At 43.6% G+C, this 21,023-nt stretch overlaps 2 long non-coding RNA genes across 3 annotated transcripts in view; one reads left to right on the top strand and one right to left on the bottom strand.

Moving 5' to 3' along the window:
• LOC141992021 (uncharacterized) overlaps positions 1–21,023 on the top strand; it is a 119,045-nt gene that overhangs the window by 72,290 nt on the left and 25,732 nt on the right. The window lies entirely within an intron of this gene.
• On the bottom strand, positions 8,151–19,278 carry LOC141992017 (uncharacterized). 2 transcript variants are annotated; one of them, XR_012640514.1, is made up of 3 exons: positions 19,044–19,278; positions 17,701–17,786; positions 8,151–14,678 (listed from the first exon to the last, which is right to left on the bottom strand). It is a non-coding gene; the product is annotated as an uncharacterized LOC141992017 (long non-coding RNA). The 2 variants fall into 2 exon arrangements; XR_012640515.1 differs by lacking the exon at positions 19,044–19,278 and adding an exon at positions 18,776–18,908.

Raw genomic sequence — 21,023 nt, 5'->3', positions numbered from 1 at the left:
TCCATACAGGCTCCCAAAGATGGGAGCATTAGCATAAGCATTTTTGTCTTTCCCCCTCCTCATCATTTTTCTCTTCTCTGGAATGACTGTGCTGGAACTGGTCACCTGAGAACTTCCTCACAGTTGCACCAAAATCATAAGTACTTGTGGCTCACATCTGAGTCCCTTCCTGTGATAAATGGACAGAAGTAGCTGTAAATAGCGTCAGTGCTATCACTTAAAGTACATGTCTAGAAGGAATGAAAAGCACATTCCACCTGTGGAATGATTCTTTGGAGCTGTAATAATAGCAGCCTGGAAATGTCAAACTTGAAACCAAGGACCAAATGGGTCATAGAGACTGAATTTCCTTCTCGTCCCTAAAGGTGTTCCTTCCCATTCAGAACTGAGGCAGAAGGATCTATGTAGGAAGCTTCCATTCCTTGCTGCCCATGATGTACTTGCTCTGTGGATAAATAGGGCTGTAATCTGTCAGTACAGCTTCTGTCACCAGCACTTTAAAACTACAGAGCTCATGTACCAAGTGATATCTCACAGTGGGCTTTACCAGCTGGGGTCAAAGAGCCCAAGAATCAGAGCCTGGGAGTGAAGTTCTGTCTTATAAGTACCGCCATTCTAGCAGCATCTAATACAGAGGTAAAACTGGCAGATGCTCAAGATTAGCCTCAAACACACTCCTCCCATCTGAGCCTGGGAAGTAAATCTAGTGCTAGGCCCGTCTTCCAGGATGGTAGTTCTGAGATATCTGCTATTCCGGTGCTGTAGCCTGCTGAGAATTGAGATACAAACTGCTATTGAGTGTCAGATAAAAAAATACAATGCCTCTATTGATAGTATCCATAACCAGATCTGAGCCCCTCATATTTTGGCCCATCTTTATTTGCAGTGTGGAACCTTATCAAATATTAGTTCAGTTAAATAATTTAGTTCATTTTAGAAAATTCTCAACTTGACACATGGGCCATTAACTCTGACGCACCCACTTCAGGTTTCATGAATGCGTGGAGCTACATGGGTAAAGCCTTGGTAGAGCTGCCATTCAAACCAAAGAACTGGGTGGAGTAGGTGAAGGCCCATTCTGACAGCAGAGAGCATTTTGGGAAAGCAATGCCACAGGATACTTTCTGCTCAGTGGTGGTGCTGTACTGCTTTAAAGGAGCAGTATAGACGGGACTGCAGCTCTGAGGCAGCAGCATATGCTGCAGCTGTCAAGGAAGCAGGAAATTATGTGCAAGAGCACACATCCCTCTCTGAGTGGTGTTGGTTATGCAGTCAAGTGCCCTGTGGTACCTCACTGGTATGATGACTCAGCTGATACTTTCTTTCATTACAACACCAATAGGCCTTCCTTACCTCTCTGGCATTAGAGAGAGAGAGAGGAAGAGAGTTATCACCAATCCCGGCATGCTTCTTTAGAAAGGAGCAGACACTCTCACTTGGGGAACATACATGTATTTTTATAATGCTAATCTTTTCTGCAATGTTTGTTCTCATGTTAGCATCAACAAATAGCCGCTGACCTTGCCTGTTGTTGCTTTAAATGCCCTGTTACACTACAAGCATGGGAATGAGCTAGTCACATGGAAAGTACTTAGTCTCACATGGACTGTTCATGTGCAAAGAGGAAAAAAAACACTCTTACAAATACAATAATCTCTGCAGGAATCTCTCTCTCCCTCTGTCTCCCTAGCAATGAAATAGAGAGGCCAGATTTTTGCTTTAAGGCAGAATCATATCTTAGTTTCAAGTCATTTTAAAAAAACCAAACCAATCAATACTTCATTCTGCTTAACAATCATAGTATTAACTTTGTCACAGAGGTATAAATGGCACGTAAGAATCCATCCTTTAATATAAAGTGTTCAGATATCATGGCGCAGGGTAGAAGAAATGACAAAAAAGTGCAACAAAAGCCATAATGCCCTGAAAGAGAGCAATGCACATACAGAGAAGTGACAGCACTGATGTGTCCCCCACCTTGGCTCTGCATAGTCAGCCCGGGGTTGGGCTGCTGATGTGCGGGGAACCTGCATAAACACAGCAAGGAGGCAGGGGTATGTAAGCAGGTTGAATGGCTGCAGTGGTCCCAAGTGAAAGCAGCTTCAAGAGGTTATAAAATGTGCTGTGTTACATTCTGGGGACTTCTCCTCCTGGTTCCTGACCAGGACTTGACAACAACCAAAACGAGAGCCTCAAAGGGAATCCATCCCAAGTTCAGCAGAGAATCTAGTGCAGAGACTTTGGGAGGTTAGTGAGCATTGTGTTGATACCTGTGCAGCACAGACCTGATCAATAAGGCTCATATGTACCTCAGCTTGTAAGGCTGAGAGAGAAAATATTTCTTGTGCTGTCTCTTTGAGACTGTAAAGCCCTGTAGTACCTTCTTCCCTGCCCTCATGGGTGGGGGGGAATTCCTTCAATGTATGGGGAAATCCAGAGCTGGTGCAAAGCCAGCACTGACAACTCTACAGCAACTCCTCTCCCGCAGTAGGAAACCCTGGAGCAGGTTGCATGCCAGGGATATTTTTGGGAATGGCTGTGTACTATGCTCCAACTATTCCCAGCTGCCAGAATGACCCTTGTGGCCAGTGCGCCTGAAATGCAAGTCAGTGGTGCTCTAACTTGTTTTGTGTGCCATACTAGCCTTCAGCAGTCCCAGCATAGGGGATGCATGAAGCCGTCTTTACTCCTCCACCTCCATCCCTGTGCGAAGCTGAGCGAAGGTGCAAGGATGACTTGGCCTCTCAGTGCCTTTATTTGAGCATCAGCCCTGGGATCATAGTCATAGATTCTAAGGCCAGAAGGGACCATTTTGGTCATCTCATCTGACCTCCTGTATCGTACAGGCCATAGAATGTCCCAAAAATAAATCCTAGAGCAGATCCTTTAGATGCACATCCAGTCTTGATTTTAAAATTGCCAGCAATGGAGAATCCACCACAACCCTTGATAAATTGTTCCAGTGGTTAATTACCCTCACTGTTAAAAATGTACACCTTATTTCCTGTCTGAATTTGTTAGGTTCAACTTCCAGGTATTGGATTGTGTTATACTTTTCTCTGCTAGATTGAAGAGCCGATTATCAAATATTTGTTCCCCATGTCGGTACTTATAGGCTCTAATCAAATCACCCCTTAACCTTCTCTTTGCTAAGCAAAATAGATTGAGCTTGAGTATATCACTATAAGGCAGGTTTTCTAATCCTTTTAATCATTTTTGATTAAAAGGATTCATCAACATCCTTCTTGAATTGTGGACACCAGAACTGGACATGGTATTCCAGCAGTGGTTGCACCAGTTCCAAATACAGAGGCAAAATATTCTCTCTATTCACTCAAAATTTCCCTCTTTTTGTATCCAAAGATCTCATTAGACCTTTTGGCAACAACAGTGCCCTGGGAGCTCTTGTTCAACTGATGACCCCCAAATCTTTTCAGAGTTACTGCTTCTCTGGGTAGAGTCCCCCATCGTAAGTATGGCTTACATTCTTTGTTCCTAGATGTTTACATTTACATTTTGCCATATTAAAATTCAAACTGTTGCCTTGCACCCAGCTTACCAAGTAACCCCAATCACTGTGTATCAGTGACCTCTCCTCTTCACTATTTACCACTCCCCAATTTTTTGTGTCATCTGCAAACTTTATCAGTGATGATTTTATGTTTCCTTCCATGGCATTGATACAAATGTTAAATAGCATAGGGCCAAGAACTAATCTCTAAAGGATCCTAGTAGAAACACTCTGCCCAATAATGATTCCCGATTTACAATCAGATTCTGAGACCTATCAGTTAGCCAGCTTTTAATTCACTGAATGTGTGCCACGTTAATTTTATCTCATTCTTGGGGTTTTTTTAATCAATATGTTGTGTGGTACCACATCAAATACCTTATAGAAGTCTAATTATATTATATCAACAGTTTTGCCTTTATCAACCAAACTTGTAATCTCATCAAAAAATATATCAAGTTAGTTTGACAGGATCTATTTTCCATAAACCATGTTGATTGGCATTTAATTCTTTATTAATCAAATTCCATATCAGCTGCTACATTATCTTGCCTGGAATCAGTGTCAGACTGACAGGCCTACAATTACCTCGGTCATCCTGTTTACCCTTTTTAAATATTGGTACAACACTAACTTTCTTCTAGTCTTCTGGAGCAGCCCAGTGTTCCAAAACTTACTGAAAATCAACATTAACGGTCCAGTGATCTCCTCAGCTAGCTCTTTGGAGCTCTTGGATGCACATTATCTGGACCTGCTGATTTAAAAATGTCTAACTTTAGTAGCTGCTATTTAACATCTTCCTGAGAAGCTAGTGGAATGGAAAGAGTATTATCATATGATATTACTACATCTTCTGTTTTTTCCCAAGTGCAGAACAGAAATATTTATTGAACATTTCTGTCTTTTCTGCATCATTATTGCTAATTCTACCATGTCCATCTAGCAGTAGTCCAAAGCCATTGTTAAGATTCTTTTCGTTCTTAAAGGTCAATGTACGTCCCTCTTCATCATCTGCCATGCTGCATGTGTGGACACTTCCGACTCAGGATATGGGTCCCAGGCTGCTTATTCATCCACCTGGCCTGCTGCAGCAAGTGTTCTGCTGGTGATAGATTAGTTAGTCTCTGCTGTGCCCACAGCACCATGCCATTGGAGCACATAACTCTGTAACCTTTGGGCAGCTTGGATGTTCTCTCTGTCTTTCTCATATGCACACAGGTCAGACACTAACATTAATCACCTCCACGGAACCTGTCTTCATGCCTCAGTGCTCACTGCTGCTGCCTGTGAGGCCCCAATTTATGACCTCTCTCTCTCTTTCCAGCCCACACTCCCCCGTCATAGCATACTCCCCGGTTCTTGCTCTCTGCTGCCTGTGTATTACCAGGAATTTTGGAATGGAAGGTGGGAGGAAGGTTTAGTACACTTGTCCTTTTGAGTATAATTTTTGCCAGGTTTTCCTCGGGACACTAGGGCCCAGAACATGTTAACATTTCTCGTTCTGTCCACACTACTGATGCCTTTAGCTCCCTGAAGGAATGAATTTCTTGGGACCAGTATTTCCAAAGCCTGTCTGCCTCAGATGCTTAGTGCTGCTGTTCTACCTGACGCTTGAAACTGATGAGCTGTGGTACCATAGTTGCTATACAGTGTGTAAAGCAATTCAAGGCTCTGGTGCATTAAAGGATTTGAAATCTCTTTCCCCTCATCCCATTTATGCTAACTGACCTTTAATTTTGATTTATGCTGTAGTGATGTAATGTTGTCTTATGTGCATTTTTGGGCCTGGTCGTGTTCTCTGTTGCAATGTACTGGCTGTGTGTGTGACATGTGTGTTTAGTGGTTGGGCCCACAGGGAGGACAAGGGAATTCTCCTTTAGTTTAAATAGTAGACTTGTGTTTTTGGAACTGAAAGGCCAGGATTTCAGTGTTGGCTTCCCAGGTGCATGTGATTTATTTAGCAATTGTGCCTGTTGCCTGAAACACATGGGAATAATGCTGTGTAGCGCTATTGCTTTAATGGTTGCACCAGTATAAGGAAGAGCAGAATTTGGCCCAGATTGTTTTGACAACCCGTTAGTGGTAGTTTTAGTTGCAGCACTTCTTAACTAAAGAACTCTCCTCTTAGACTACACTTCCCAGAATCCTTAAGAGGCAGTTGTGTGTCTCTGTGTTTGAAGAGTGAAAGATGAAGCCTGGTGGATTGTTAGTAGTGAGATTCAAAGCTGACATAAAAAAGCATAAAAATCCTAGAAGCGAGAATACCGAAAATACACCAGGCTGGCTCTATGGCCCAGCAGAATAAGTGGTCACCTAGGGCAGTATAATATTCTGTAATGGCTTGCAGGCTGCCTGGTACATTTGTTGTGTGCGCCAAGGACACCAGGAACCCTCAGGCCTTTAAACAAAAAGGTCCGTCATTTTTATGCAAATAGTATAAAATTAGCATATATGTTTTGTAAGTTGAACTTATAAGAGATCCTATATTGAATCCTTGATGATCTGATATGAACATGGTCCCTTTCACTTGCTCCAGTCCATACTCACTGTTTATGCAACATACACTAATGTAAAAAAGGTATACTATCTTTGTGTAAGAAACAAATACGTCCTCTTGCCATGGGAACACACTGTGCAGGCACACACTGCAATGAAAGGAAGGTTTTGTATGATTGCAGCTAGTTCCCTTTAGATCTGACTGTTTTCTGATGGTATGTTTGTAGTTTAAACTGACTTCTGACCCCTCAGCCTGATATGTGTCATTCAAGAACACACATGCCAGAATTTCCAAATTATTTTCTGTTGAGGAGAGTGTGTACTTCTATGCAGTTACCACTGAAAGTAACATGAGGCTGTATATGGTTTGCACTGATCACAAAACTGCAGAGAGGTAGTGCAGCTCCATCCACGTGAATAGTGCTGCAATGGCTCGTTTGCTATTAGCCAATCATGTCATTTAGCGTTTCCTTGGTGATTTCCTGGATTCTGCAAAGTTAGCCGGAGCTTATGAGAGACTGTCCTAGAGCTGGTCAAACTATTTTTTGTGAATAAATTATCTGATTGATATAGCCTTTATCGCTTCTTGTGACTCACTCATGACCCAGTCCTGCTTACCACAAAGTCATTGGGTATTCAGGAGTGTTTACTGAATAATTTATACAAACAAATTTCAGTCTATGAATTGGTTGTGGAATTGTACACTTTGACTCTTTGTTGTGTGTGATTGGTCACCAGAGTCACAGGTGTATTACTATTAGTTCTTCTCCCTGATACGGTGAAAACTTTTCAACAGGAAAATACTGTATAGCTGTAACATGCTTCCTGGTGCTGAGTCCCAGAAGAATAAGTATTTATGCTACAGTGTATCAAATGTTTATCAATTTGTATTATGATTTCTATTATGGTTGCACCTAATGAGCCCAATCAGGGATCAGGGCCCCGTTGTACTTGGCGTTGTGCAAAGAAGTAACACAAAGATAATCCCTGTCCCAGAGAGCTCATTGTCATAGTTCAAGGCAACTGCACCTGTGTTCCCCCTCTGTGAGCCCTTGTGGGCACCACTCTAGCTCTTCTCTTGGACAGAGACCTGTGTGTCCCTCTCTCCTGACTGGGGTTTTTCCAGGCTGCACATTTCCCTGCCTACCCTGTGGTATTCCCAGCAAGTCAGACTGCCTAACAGGCCAGTGTCTGCACTTCGCTTTCTCTTCAAAGGCTTGTGAACAGCATATTTGCCAGCAGTTATGAGTTACCACATTGCTTTTTATAAGCAAGTGCAGTTATTCTTAAGGTGAAAGCATTACAGAGAAAACATAAAAATTATAAAAGAACCTGCATGCATGCTAGAAGCTTATCCATCTGTCTGATGGGGCCTCAATAGGACAAAGTCCTTCCAACCCTTCCCAGGAAGGATTGGGACCCCCTTCAGACAGAAGGTCCTCTCTTTTTGCTGGATCAGAAAGAAAGTCCTGAGTCAGTTTAAACTCAGGCTATTTATCCAATATTTATCTTTGGCTGTTGGTGCCTGGGGAATCCTAATTGACCTAGTATACATGAGCTTCTCCACGTGGTGGTACTTCTCTGGAGGTGTTACAACCTGACTGAATTTGCCTAACTAGCCTCCAATGTTCTTAGTGCTTGGAGGGGCTATGGTCACCCTCCCCCAAGGAATTGCATAAAATCCCTGGCCCACAATGATACACATGGTTTAGGTACAACAAATGCTGCATCTTGGCAGGGGGTTAGACTAGATCACCCTTGTGGTCCCCTCTAAGCCTCTGATTCTGTGATCCTATAAACTTAATACAGTGTATTCTCCCAAAGACTTTGCAGTAAATGGCTATATCTGTGTCACTCATAATATAGGATTGTGATAATATACAACTGGTGAATAAGCAGGCAAACAGGGGCATAGGAGACTAGGCTAATAGTAAAGACAGGTACAGGGGCATACATTTTTAGTCACAATGATCTCATTAATTGACACCGATCATCAGTCTGACCTTGCACAAATAAACTGATGATTGTCTGAGTCCATCAGCAATAGATAATACAAACCTACAGGATAGAAGATGCAGCTCACCCTGTTTATTGTAAAAAGCATTTCTGAATTATTCCGTGTATTATTTGTCAAGCTCCACACAATCCCCTTGTGGGATGGATTCTTCTGTAATCAGAACACTCTTCTCCAGCAGGCTGTTTCATCTTAGGAACCATCCGGAAGTGAAATATCCTTTCCCAGATCTCCTCCCTACCTTCCTAACAAACCAGCCCCCCAATGCTTGGTTCTCAAAAAATCTCATTAGGTGGACCCTCCAGGATGGACTTTGCTGAACTGGCAGTCTGTGGGTCACTATACTGCTCTCCAGTGTAGTTGTACTTTTACCATCATATATTTGGTTGATTGCTCAACATCTCTGCTCAGTTAAGAGGAATTTCCCTCTAGGTATCCTCCTGCCCCAATTTCTTCCAGTAAGTAGGTTCCCTGTGCCTCACAAATCTGCCAGTGAGAACTCCCAAAATGGGAAACTTCAAGTACTTTTAATTTTGTGATTTCACACATCTTATTCATGTATTTGGAAATGGCTTTATGTAAAGAGCAATGAGCCTGCTCCTGCTGCCATAGGAATCAATGGCAAAACTCCCATTGATCTGATTAGCAGATTTGGACTCCAGTAATAGTTGTCTCTCTCTGGCTATTCAGTGGGGTTTCCACCTTAAAAAGATTGTTCACATGCTCTGCTCTGGCCATGTTTACATTAAATGAGCATCCCTCCAGCCTACCCACTTATTCACTCATTAGGTTTTTTGCTTAGAACCATTCAGCCTTGCTATTTTGATTTTGTAATAGGCCAAACTCCAAGTACTAGCAGCATAAACAAGATTGCATGGCTAATGATTTGTGAGCTTGGCCTGAATGCAATTTACTGCAGAAATTCCAGTCTATGAGACTTTGTAACCTGCTAATAAAGCACTTTTGGCAGAGTCTGTACAAACAGAAAGAATTTCACAGCCTCCCATTCTGGGTTTCTCTCACTGTCCAAACTTACAGTGATGCTGCTTTTCAATGTAGCTTAAACATCAAGTAACTCTGTTGTAATTGGGCCATGTTGTCTCTTTCTCTTTTATTTTAAAATTGGTTTATTGTTCAGTTAAATTTCATAAGGTAGCCAGAGTCCACAGGTGCCTTATAAATAAAATGTGAACATCTCTACCAAGTATTCAATAGCAATTAGTAGTTGTAATATTGTGTCAATCTACGTAGGAACTGCAGAACCTGTGAGCCAGATTTATGCCTGTGCTGATGCAGGGTTAGAGAAAAGACATCTTTCCTCTCCTCTGTTCAACAGCTGTAGGGGCTGATTTGGCCACCCATACAAACTAGAGCAGCCCTAAATTGCACCTCTGTTGCAGTAGCCTCTATGAAGCCACTGTAGAGTGAAGAATCAGTGGGTTGCAGGTCCACCTTGGGCACACAACACCCTCCTTTGGTTCACCCTGAAATGCCCTGTGCAACCTGAGCTGCTGCTGCAAAGCTGGCAAAGAGCTGGTGCATGTGGTTTTGTGCCTGGTGCAGTGGTCCTTTATGCTGGTGGGGGCATCCCCTAGGTGGATTTATATCCCCCCCGCCACCTTACTTACATCCAGCTTAGTTGGTGGAAACAGGCCATAGACAATGATGAATTGGACCCAGTGTAGATCATTTGCAATGAGCATGCAGGGGATAGAGCACAAACCTAGAAGTCAGGAGACCTGGGTTTTATTAGTGACTCTGCTACTCAATATTTGACCTTTGGCATGTCAGTGTGTCCTCGTCTGTCAAATGGAGATATGATATTTTCACCTGCTTTTTGAAGAGCTCTGAGATCCTAATAATTTTAAGCAGCTAGAGATTCCCTGCCAACCTCATGGGCCACTGCTACTGTGGCACCTTAGAGTTTCTCTTTCCCCCCCTCACCTGCCTTACCTTCATTTCCAGCCCAGCTCACACAGGAGCGAGGGGAATGAGTGGATGGGTAACCAAATGCACAAAAAGTGAGCTTCTCTGCTTCATTTATTTGTGCACCCCAAATTGCTGAAATTCTGAAGCTCAATATTGATTCATGGAGTTTTTTAGATTTGGAGGCCAGTCTAATGGTGTTAAAGAGAGAAAGTTTATCTGTGTCATTCATATATACAGTCCACTCCGAGGTTTTAGTTGTGATGATGAGGAAATGTCTGGTTATCCATGTCTTTGTGTCAGACTCAGAAACCTCTTCCAAACAGGGCATTAGCTGACACAGGCAGACTGCTAGCTGGACAAACACTGTCCTGTGTGTCACGTTCTAGTAAATACCTGCATTTGATTCCAAAGGGCTCCATTGATTAAAACTGGCTCTCACCACAGGCCAAGAGAACAATCACCACAATGGGACAGTGAGCCATTAAACATTACTATACAAAAGTACTGTTGGGTCCTTTAGTTTTGTTGTTCTTATTGTTCAAATCTGGAAAACTACCCATCAATCAGTCCATAAGCTCTGCAGGCAAGATACACTGAGCACTGGATCAAACACTGCCACTGAATTCATTAATACTTGCTATTGAAAAAGAATTAAAACCAACAGGGACTGTGTAGCATTTGATCTCTGCTTCCCTCTGTAGCATTTATTTCTCGTCTGTTTCAAATGCACTGAAATGGGCATATGAGACAGGAGGCAGAGCCTAGGACTCTTTGATAGGACAATTCCTACAGCGCTCATATTTCTAGGGTCCCAGACACAATGGGTGGGCTTGCATGGAACCTAACCTGTCTGGATGTTTGGTCCATTGGGTTTATTTATAGTCAGACCATGGCAAATGTTTTTGGCACAAACATAAATCCATAGCAGTTAAGACTGTTGTGGTTTGTAAAATTCAGAGTAAAACCAGAGTGGAAATAAACCCAAGTATTGTTAGAGCTTTTATTTGGTTTGATTTGGGTTGTGCCATACATGCAGTGTACCATATATATCCTAACTAGTTTTCTGCAAAGGTATATGTATGTATCTGAGGAACAGGTATGTTTAAGAATGCTCAGGTTAGCTTTGTGGTAGTGTGGGTTGTCTTGGGAGTCAGATAGATGGCCCTGGAGCAGGCTGATGTTTGGACCCTTCACCTGCAATTGGCAGCAGGTGGGATGTCTGCTGGGTCCACACAGAACCATACTAGAGTCTATGGGGCTCTGTGCAGGTGCAACAGTCTGCCCATTCACTGTCAGTTGCAGGGTCAGAGCCTTGGATTACAATCCCTGTTGCTGGGTGAAAGTTCTGAGAATAAAGGAGGCTGAATTGTTGTGTTGTTCTTTTCTAGTCATACTAAGACCTTCTTAGAACCCTTAGCAGTGACATGTGGGAGGGTTTCTATACTCAAAAGAGTAGAAGGCATTTACATGACATTCCAAATGGCTGTGTTATGAAACTGACGTGAGGAAACCAAAACGGATCTGGAGAGGGTGGGAAGACACTGACAGAAGAGCTGATGCTGATTTTTTTATCCCAAGCAGGCTTGGACTTACAGCTGTTCCACCTCTAATATTTGAGTATCTTTTGTTGTGCAATGGCTGTGTGGTTAAATTTGGAGATGGGACAGAACTGGGCCTTGGATATTGACCTCTCCCAATTTGGGAACAAGAGGGCATATTTAAGGTTGAAATCCTGGGATCTGAGTCTTCCCCCACGTTTTCAGTTCTGGGCCAGATCCCAAATCAGAAGGGGCCTATTTCCTGGATCTGGTTCAAACATGGCTGAGATCTTGCAAGAAAAGAAATTTTAGTGAGAGTTTGGCACAAGATATTGGAAGTCTCACAAGACCAGCTATACCATCATCTTGTGAGACGACTTCAAGAACAGCTTTTTAGATTTTGACACCAACAAATCTGAACCTGAATCACAGCCCAGATTTGGTTTCAAAGTGAACTCCAAACCCCATCCTATAATTAGTCTGGACCTGAATCCCACCTCTCCAGCCAACATCTATTTAAAATATACTGGAAGAAATAGAAGAGACAGAGAGAAACAGAAAGACATAACATTTTAACTTCCAGTGAAGAGAATTGTGTTCACGTGATCTTATATGCGTTCTTCTGCTTGCAAAGATGAACTCAAAGTCCATGGAGTGGAATTTAAACCACGGTTGCTGAGCTAACCGTAGGCACACGGCGTTACTATGGAAAATTCCTGATTAAAGTCTACAAAGAATTTCTGATGCGGAGGCTGTTTATTAATAGGTACCTCAGCCTCGCATCTGACATTGACAATTCTGCCCTTTAAACACATCATTTTGTAAGCAGCATGATAAAATGCTGCACTTTTTTTGTGCCGAAGGAGAGATTGTCCCCTCCCTTCCCCCATGCCTCTCTCAGCTGTAACCCCTACAGTTTGCTTTGCTAAGCACAGGAACAAAAACTGCAACCATGAAATTATTTTAACTAGACCATTAAAAATATTGCAGAAGTGATGCAGAAAAAAAATCCTCGCTTTAAACTAAACAGCACTATGTGTCCTTGTGTAGTTTCTAGGGTTTTTCTGGTTCACTCAGTTTCAATAGATACATAAGGACTGGAGCCAGGGCTCCTGAATGACTAGCTCAGAACAAAAGCAGGTCTCCTGAGTCTTCCTGAGCAGCCAGCAAATTGAGGGAAAGTTATTTTGGGTTAATCAATGTACTTCAGTTGCAATCACATTTAGCCTCTAACAGAGAAGGCTGCAAACAAGGAATTACTGTTCTCGGCTCAATGATGGATAGGACAGGGAAGTGTCACTGGCCAGACTATGCTCTCCTCAGTGCTTTTTAAAAATATGTCCTGAATTCAGTTCTGCAATTTCAAGTATCCTCTTCATTTTCATTTTTCTCCTGCTTTATTTATTTATTTGTACTGGGAGTCTGGGAAATTATTGGCAGTTGGTTGAAAGTCCCTATGGGGGAGAATTCTAGCCGTGTCCTAGCTGGGACTGCCATATGGAGCCAGAGTAATTATGATCAGTATTCAGTTTTCTGATAGTAAAACTTTGGATTATGCGGGAGAGGTCTCTAAATGCTTGTAGTTTAAATCACTTGGGGAAGGCACCATCATGAGCAGAACCTCCTGAGGGACAGGCATAATGGTAGTTTGGGTACTTTGGGCCAGATTTTCAGAAGAACTAGTCATCATGTTGACTGATCAGCTCTTTTGAAAATCTGCCTCCAGATGAGGACGCTGAGCACTGGAAGATCTGGCCCTGAGATCTGGTCCATGTACTAAGTTTAAAGGGGTCCTACTGCCTGCTGTTTCTGCCCCCATCACAAGATGTCTATGCAAATGCTATATAGCCCTGGAAACCCCAGCCTGTCATATTGGTTCCTCAACTGCTGCGTCTACAATAGTGTCTTATCTGCTTCAACTTCTCCTTGCCATCCAAATATGTGCTATTCTACCACAAAACATGCTAGATAGTGTAAACCCAGGCATATGGATATGCCTCCATCCCCATGCAAATCTGCATCTCCACCCTTTTAGACTCCTAACCATCCTTCTTTCTAGTGAAGATCCAGCCTCTTTAAACTTCCAGTCAACTTCTTGGTCCTGATGGGGGACAAACAGCCTGTTTCCACTCCTTCTTTCAAAGCCCAATCCTTCATGATCCTGAGAACTCTCAACTCCTGCTGAACTCATGGAGCTGCTTGGGCTCTATGGAGCATGATGAATGGTTTCTTTAGCTGAGCTGCTGCAATTAAAAATGGGATGTGTATGTTTTAAGTGCTTTGCTGGATCAAAGCCAAAGAGCTCAGCACCTTGCAGGTTCAAGCCCAAGGAGAATAAGGCCCCTGACCGCTGGTCTTGTGACTTACAATCTGCTGAAGGTGAGTGAAAACACATGCACACCCCCCTATCGTTAAAATGTTGCTATAGTTATTTTGTTGTCTCTAGTTCTCTAAAGATGGATAGGAACTTCTGTAGGCGGGGCCTTCTGTTTCAGAGATTTATAATCCATCTGTTCTGGGATTGTATGTGCGCTTTCTCTAGTTCAGTTCCTTCTGTTAATTGTGTCGAGTAGCTGTTCAAAAATGTCTTTATCTGGATTTGCTTATGCAGTACTTGTAGAATTCTTGGGTGGGTGCCATCACTCAGAATCTCTTTACTTTCTCAAGCATGGCTTTCTCTGCTTATTGCATTCTGCAAGGGTTGCTTCAGCTCCTCTAATTCTGCGCTTAGAAGAGAATTAATTTTGTTATCTGTTCTCCCCCTTTCCTCCTCTTGCCTCAGCTTCTCCTTAAGTAGCTTCCTTTCAGTTTCTTTGGTAACAGTCCATTCAGCTTTACCATTTTAAGAGAAGAACTTGAAGCAAAATTCCAGACCTTGAGCCTGCGCTAGTTTGCTTTGTGTCTGACGTTTAAGTCTTCAAGTGTTGCTTTCTTGAGCCCGCATCAAAATGAGAAACAGAGATGAGTCTTGAACCTTTGATAGACTTGCTCAACTAATTACAAGTGGATTTTGAAGGCTAGTCCATATACATTTGAAACATAGAATGTCTTTGTGCATGGATGGAATGGCTTCCATGTTGCTGAGTTTGTCTGGTTTGTGGTGTCATGTTGCATGTGAAAGATTTTCTGTACTCAGAGAAACTCAGTCCTTCAACATCCAAATTTCCACAACATCTAGCTTTAGAAGCACCTATAAGGAAGCAGGGAAGAACACAGGCAAACCTGTCAGGTCGAAAGATTCAACTTGGCTTTTCCCTCTGATGTCATTGGTGTTACTCTGCCAACCCTGAAAGACTTGACCCATTAAAGTAATGTCAACATTCAAACATTCAAAGCATTTCACAGGGTTGTTAGCTATGTGACTCCTTATAACCAATGGGAATACTCTATGCAATTACTTGAAAGTCTAGGAGATTAAAGTCTAATTTCAACTGAGATGAGACATAATACGCACTTCTGAGAACTGTTGCTCTTCTTTAACTCCCCTTCCCCTCCCCTTCTATGAAAGTATAGTGCATGGAGGTTAGAGCAAGGAACTGGAAGTGCCAGAAATCCTTGGTTCTATTCCCTGCTCTGCCATTGACTCACTGTATGACTTTGGGGTTAGTCTCTTTACCTCTCCATGCCAAAATTTCCCCATCAGTAAAATGGGGATAATAATACTTAACACAGAGGGATGTTGTGAGATCCCCAAACTAGGGGACACAGAGGAACATCTTGGGAGGGCATGTCTGAGGCCCGGGCCAGCTCCCACAGGTGGTGGGGTGGGAGTGCCACCCAGCTCTGCTTCTGGCCCCAGCGCTGGCTGCCAGACCCGTGCCTGGCGACCCCGCTGGTAGCCCCACACCCAGGACTCCATTCCCATCCCTGGCTGCCGGCCCTGCGCCCAGGGCTCCACTCTTGGCCCCACCCCAGCTGTGGTTCAGGCTGTGGTCCTCTTACCCCTGTCTGCGTCCCCTCCCCCGAGCCGCAGCCCCGCTTCCAGCCCTGGCAGGACTCAGGGGGATGCAGACAGAGGTAAAGGGGGGCATGACTCTCAAAAGTTTGGGGACCACTGCAATACAGAGTGAGCGGCAGATGATGTCCTAGGTGTGATCCTGGATTTTCTAGCTTTTAGCAATTTAGATCATGCATCTCTCTCCCCTTAATGTTATCTTAACACAGTTGTTTATGATTCTTAATACAATGGGCATTTTATTTTATTCCGATAAATAGCTCTAATTAGATTAAGCTGCTTCAGATTAAGCCAGTCAGATTTCACAACTGAAATTGACACTTTCATTCTTATTGTGTCTTCATTATCGGATTAAATCTTGATCAAGAGGAATCATTTCCTGAGGCAGTTTTATAACAGGCACAAAACAAAGCTCTGTGTACTGTTCCCTGCCACTCTCACGTGGGAGGCATTGCATATTATAGCGAGATACTGAGATGTTTAGTACTTGCTAGCCAGTGGTCAACAACAGCTCCCTGTGACTGAAAGCTGTTGCCATCAAAATGTATTTTTAGACTTGTATATTCTGAACACCTCACAAACATGCATGAATCTCGCTGTTCCACCCACAATTTTCTCACTTTTTGCGGAAGAAAGGCTCAGGGGTGACTATGTAGAGAGACTGAACTCTCCCCACAGACCTCAAGGTGGTCCCTTCAGGTCAGAGTTAAAGTATGTTCTCTACTGCCAACCCCCAAACCTTTAAAAGTCAAGAATGAGGCCTCCCAAAATCATGACGTTGGCCTAAAAGTCATGAGATATAAAAAAAAAAAAGTTTGGGGTTCTTTTTGTTTGTCTTCTGATTTTAAAGCTTTAGGGTGCACGTAGGTCATGCTTTCAGGGCATTTCTGGTAATCATGCGTAAGGCTACGATTGTGTCACGAAGGTCATGGAAATCACGGAATCACTTCCATTGACCTCCGTGACATTTTCTGCCCCAGGGCTGGAGCTCCCAGTCAGTCCCGCCCCCGCAGCTTCCAGGCCCTGCTCTGGTGGGGGGACCTCGCCCACAACTGCCCAGTTGCAGCAAGCGGCAGGGGGCTGAGACTCTCAGTTAATTAGAAGCATCCAGGAGCTGGGGCTTCAAGAGGAGCACCAGATATCACAAATTGTTGACGCTGCAGGTTGGTGGGGCATGTAGGTAAACATGCACTTCTGCGGGGCTGTCTCCTCCTGAGAGTCCCTATTAGATTTTCAAAGGCACAAATGGGAGTTAGGTGCCCAAACTGTGCTGCTACCTCCCTTCTGCACCTTTGAAAATCTCTCTGTAAAACAGCTCATATTACTAACTGCAGCTGGGTTATAATGCCATTTCAGATAGTCCTGCTTGGCATTGGTGCCCATGACAGCCAACGTTCAAAGCCAGCATTGTAGGTTGGCAGTTGGCCAGAAGCATAACTTTTTCCCCCACCTCTGCTGAGGAAAGGGAAAAGCAGCTCAGTATTTAAAGTCCCCATGCCCCTCCTTCCACACCACTTCATGTCTAGACACTCACCTGGGTCCTCCCCTCTCCCATATATTTGAGAGAGGGGTACTAGAGCCCCAAACTGCTCATTTGGGGCCTATTCCTTGGACAGCACAAGGAGAACCATATTTCACTGCTCAGTCAAACATCTATGGGCTTTATCAGGGTTCAGTGTGACACACAACACTCACCACTGAGTGCAGGATTGGGGCCTAAAACAACATTCAGTGGCCTAGATACTGATATAACCATCCTCAGCACATCATAGGCTTGCTGCCGAGTGCTAAAAACACCCCTTCCCCAGCCCCCTTTTAAGGGCTGTAATGCAGAGGAAACAAATAGGTGGGCCATGGACTTTCTCTGAATTACGTATTCTGGGAACAAAAGGTGCAGGAGGCTTTCCTGCTCCATGCCATATTTGTGGCAGGCAGAATATGTTGAGCTTCTTATTGGGACTGTGCGGGAGGAGGAGAAGGTGACAGCTCAGTCTCTAATGGACTGGTTTACCCAGTTTTTTATTGTTTTGGATACACTCAGGGATGCTGCAGTGACTCAGACTAAATTGCTGCTTTGTCTGAGAGACACGTTTTCTCTGGGTAATGAGTCGATCTTAGCTCTGATTAGATTTCACTGCAGTAATAATAACCAATGAGTGTTGGCAGCAATGGGGGTGGTGGGGAGGGTTAGTTCAACATAAAACATGGAGAAGAACTTGCACGACAAAGGGATACTAGAAGAAAATGAATTAATCACCACTCCAGCTGATCATACAAAGTTGCGTTGTTCTTCCTTCAGTCAGACAATTCCTTCAGTCTCAGGCAGACTGGCCTCCAGCAGCTCTGGGGATCAGAGGAAAGTACAAGTGATTTATACAGCCACATTTGCCCTGCCTCCCTACTCCAGCCGTGCCAGGCAAGGCTCCAGTACAGCTGGGGGTCTTCGCCATAATGTGAAACTCACCCAAGTGCGGAGGACTGGTGCAAGGCCCTCTGCGTTAGTTAAACCCTGCATAGGGGCTGTCTGAGATGTCCGCCTACTGAACGCACATCAGCACAAAAGACATCACTGAGGCTGGACCAGCACCAGGCCAGGATCTTTGGCTCTGTGCTTAAGCTAGTATCTTGTACAACCAGCACAATATGACTGTCACCGCTATTTAAGCCCATAGGGATAAGCAGGTACAGCAGAGGCTGTCAGCATCCCACAGCATGGCCCTGGGTTGAGAAATTGGTGAGGTGGATTTCACCCTCTGCTCTCCAACATATAAAAGCCCAAGTTAATTTCACCCTCAGTTCTATATTCATTTTACATGTTATGATTCACTAAGGTACAAGAGAAAACTCTGTCTCAGGAAAGCGTGACGTAAGAGTACAGATGGGCAAATAATACGAGTGACATTTTCTGCTGCCATAAATTCAAAGCGAAATCCCTATTCGATCCAGCCGTCTTCAGTGCCCTTCTGTGATCAGTCCCACACGATTGTGTTGTGCTAGCACAGATGCTGGCAGAAAGTGAACATTAAGGTCACACAATTAAGTACTTGTGGAAAAGTCATCTTTAGTATGCTTTCCACAGGCATTCACACTAGAAAACTGTTTCTAATAATTTTACTCAGCTAATCACAGAACAGAAGCAATAGCATATGAGTGATGTGGACAATCGCAACTTGAATACTGAATATCAGAAAACAAGCCACAGTGTAAAGAAAATGCACATTGTCGCTATTTTGAATAATAAATATATCTGATTAAAATGTCATCTATCCACAGGCATTCTTCAAACAGAGCTTGATCCTTGTTCACCCAGCGTGCCGGTGGGGGCTCCCTACCTCACAAGTTACATTCTCTCTGGGGCTGTGAAAATGAGAGGTCTATCTCCAGCCCAATGCCAAGATGAAGTCTGTTTCAGGCCCATGCTTCAGGGCACAATTTACTGTTCAAACACACCATCTCAGGAGTAACACCAAAACAAAGCAATTCCTCTGACCGACCAGGCCTGCAGGTTCTTCCTTTGCCTCTCTCTGTCCCTGGAAAGAGCATCCTTCCTTTAAATCCCCTGCTGAATCATGTGACTGGCAGGGAGTCTTTAACCCTTACCTGTCACAGGCTGCTTGTCCCTTTCCTGTGCACATAGGGAATGGGTGGGCAAGCATAGGGAACGGGTGGAGTCTTGACTTGATATCCCCAGTGCACTGACTAGCTCATTTTAGCAGGCACAGAGGCGGAGGTAAACTGATAGTCTGACCCTGTCTCTGAGCCACAGTTCAACCTTCTGCTCCAGCGCCAGCACAACTACATGCTGCCTCCTACTCAGGGCACACTGTATTCTTACAGTCTGGCCCCAAAAGAAGTGAACTTTGTCTAATAAATGATTTGTTACAAATGATTTGCTCAGCTCCACAAAGGAGCCTGATGTGACATAGTAACTCCTCGCCCCAGCGAATATCTAGGAAAAGAACCCAATGTCACTTCTCCTTGTTCCCATAAACTATCTGGTGAGTGTGCATAACTACCGCCTTTCTAAGCCTTAAACAAACATTTGGTCAAGGAGGCCAGGGCCTCCTTGTTTTGCTTACAGCGAATGCCCATGAGAGGAGCCAAGTGCCAGCTCTCCAACTCTCTGTCAATATAATACTTTCCACATCAGCCTCACCAGCTCCTGACAGGTCAGCACGCAGCATGAGTCACACAATGTGCAATGCCAGTTGGTGCTATCATTTAATGTTTTAAACAATGTTTAGTCTCTTAAGCTTTCTGTAGCTTTGTGCATCTCAGTCTTGAAACAGATACAGGGATCAATTTTCTGGCTCATTTCTTGGCTTGTTGCTTCAGTCACACCACCTCTCTCTTTGCAACCCTCCACTGGCTCCCTGTTAGCCATAGCATCAAACATAAACTACTTGTCTTCACTTTTAAGGCCCTTCATGGCCTATCCCTCCCTCCCTTTTATCTCTTATATGCTATTAAGATGCTGAATCCCATATTTGCTTTGCCATAGATTCCAGTCTTCATCACCAGTTTGTTAAATTTTCAAACAAGCACCTTGATGCTCCTCTCTCATGCCGCCCCTTATGTATAAGAGGAACCCCCTGTAGACATTTGCAAAACCACCTCATTATCCTCTTTCAAAGCCTTCCTTAAAATTCTCCTCTACCAAAAAGCCTGCAAAATACTCAACAATGGTTAGGCAGCTGATGTGCTATCAGGATAACCAGGATTGTCTCACTGTGTCCTTGTGCTCCTCCTGTCTGTCTGTATCCCCCTGTTATCTCATATCTTATACTTAGATTGTAAAATCTTTGAGGCACCTCTTTTTGTTGTAGGTATGTAAAGATCCTAGCACAACAGGGCCCTCCTCCATTGTTGAGGCCCTTAGGCAACTACCGCAATATAAATATTAAGTAAGGATCTGATCAAAACTCTCACTGAAATCAGTAGAAGTCCAACCAAGTGTTTCTTTCTCTTTCTTTTTATGGTCACACATAAAAGATCTCAAAAGCCAGTTTGTTACTATCACCATCTTGCTTTTACCCATGTGAGTTCTGTCATGGTTTCACAGATAGAGGTTAATGCTGGCCATATGGAAGCTGGAATGCCAAGCTCTTACATGGTTTTGGTTTCTACTAATTTCTATAGATTGTGATTTCTAGTAGTTTGTTTAGTTTCTTGTAGTTCTTTAGATTGTAACCTAGTCATTTCAGACATTCTCAGGACTAGTCATTTAAGATACCAAACCTTGAAATTGTTACTGGTCCCTCTGCTGAGAAGGAAGTTTCTTCTTTTGGCACTTGTCTAAGACTGACAAGTGCCAATCTAGTAAGTTCCAGAAAAAAAAAGATACAACCAAAAGCTAAACTAGTGTTAAGCTAGCAGGGACCACTCCTCCATATCTGAGAGAGCTATCCTTGTTAGTCTGGAAGCAAATCAGTGCTTTCCCTAAAGGGAGAACATTGTTGTGACTTTATGTAATTGTTTTTGAGCCACTGCTCTTTAATTTAGCTGAGCTGTAGCCATGGGAACTCCACCATGCTTTCGCTCTAAGGGTATGTTTTAATTGTCAGCTCAAAAGGTCTAGGA

This window comes from Natator depressus, chromosome 8 (assembly GCF_965152275.1).
Source record: "Natator depressus isolate rNatDep1 chromosome 8, rNatDep2.hap1, whole genome shotgun sequence".
Taxonomy (NCBI): Eukaryota; Metazoa; Chordata; order Testudines; family Cheloniidae; genus Natator; species Natator depressus.
The sequence above is the reverse complement of the archived record's forward strand: the minus strand, read 5'-3'. Positions and strand labels throughout refer to the sequence as shown.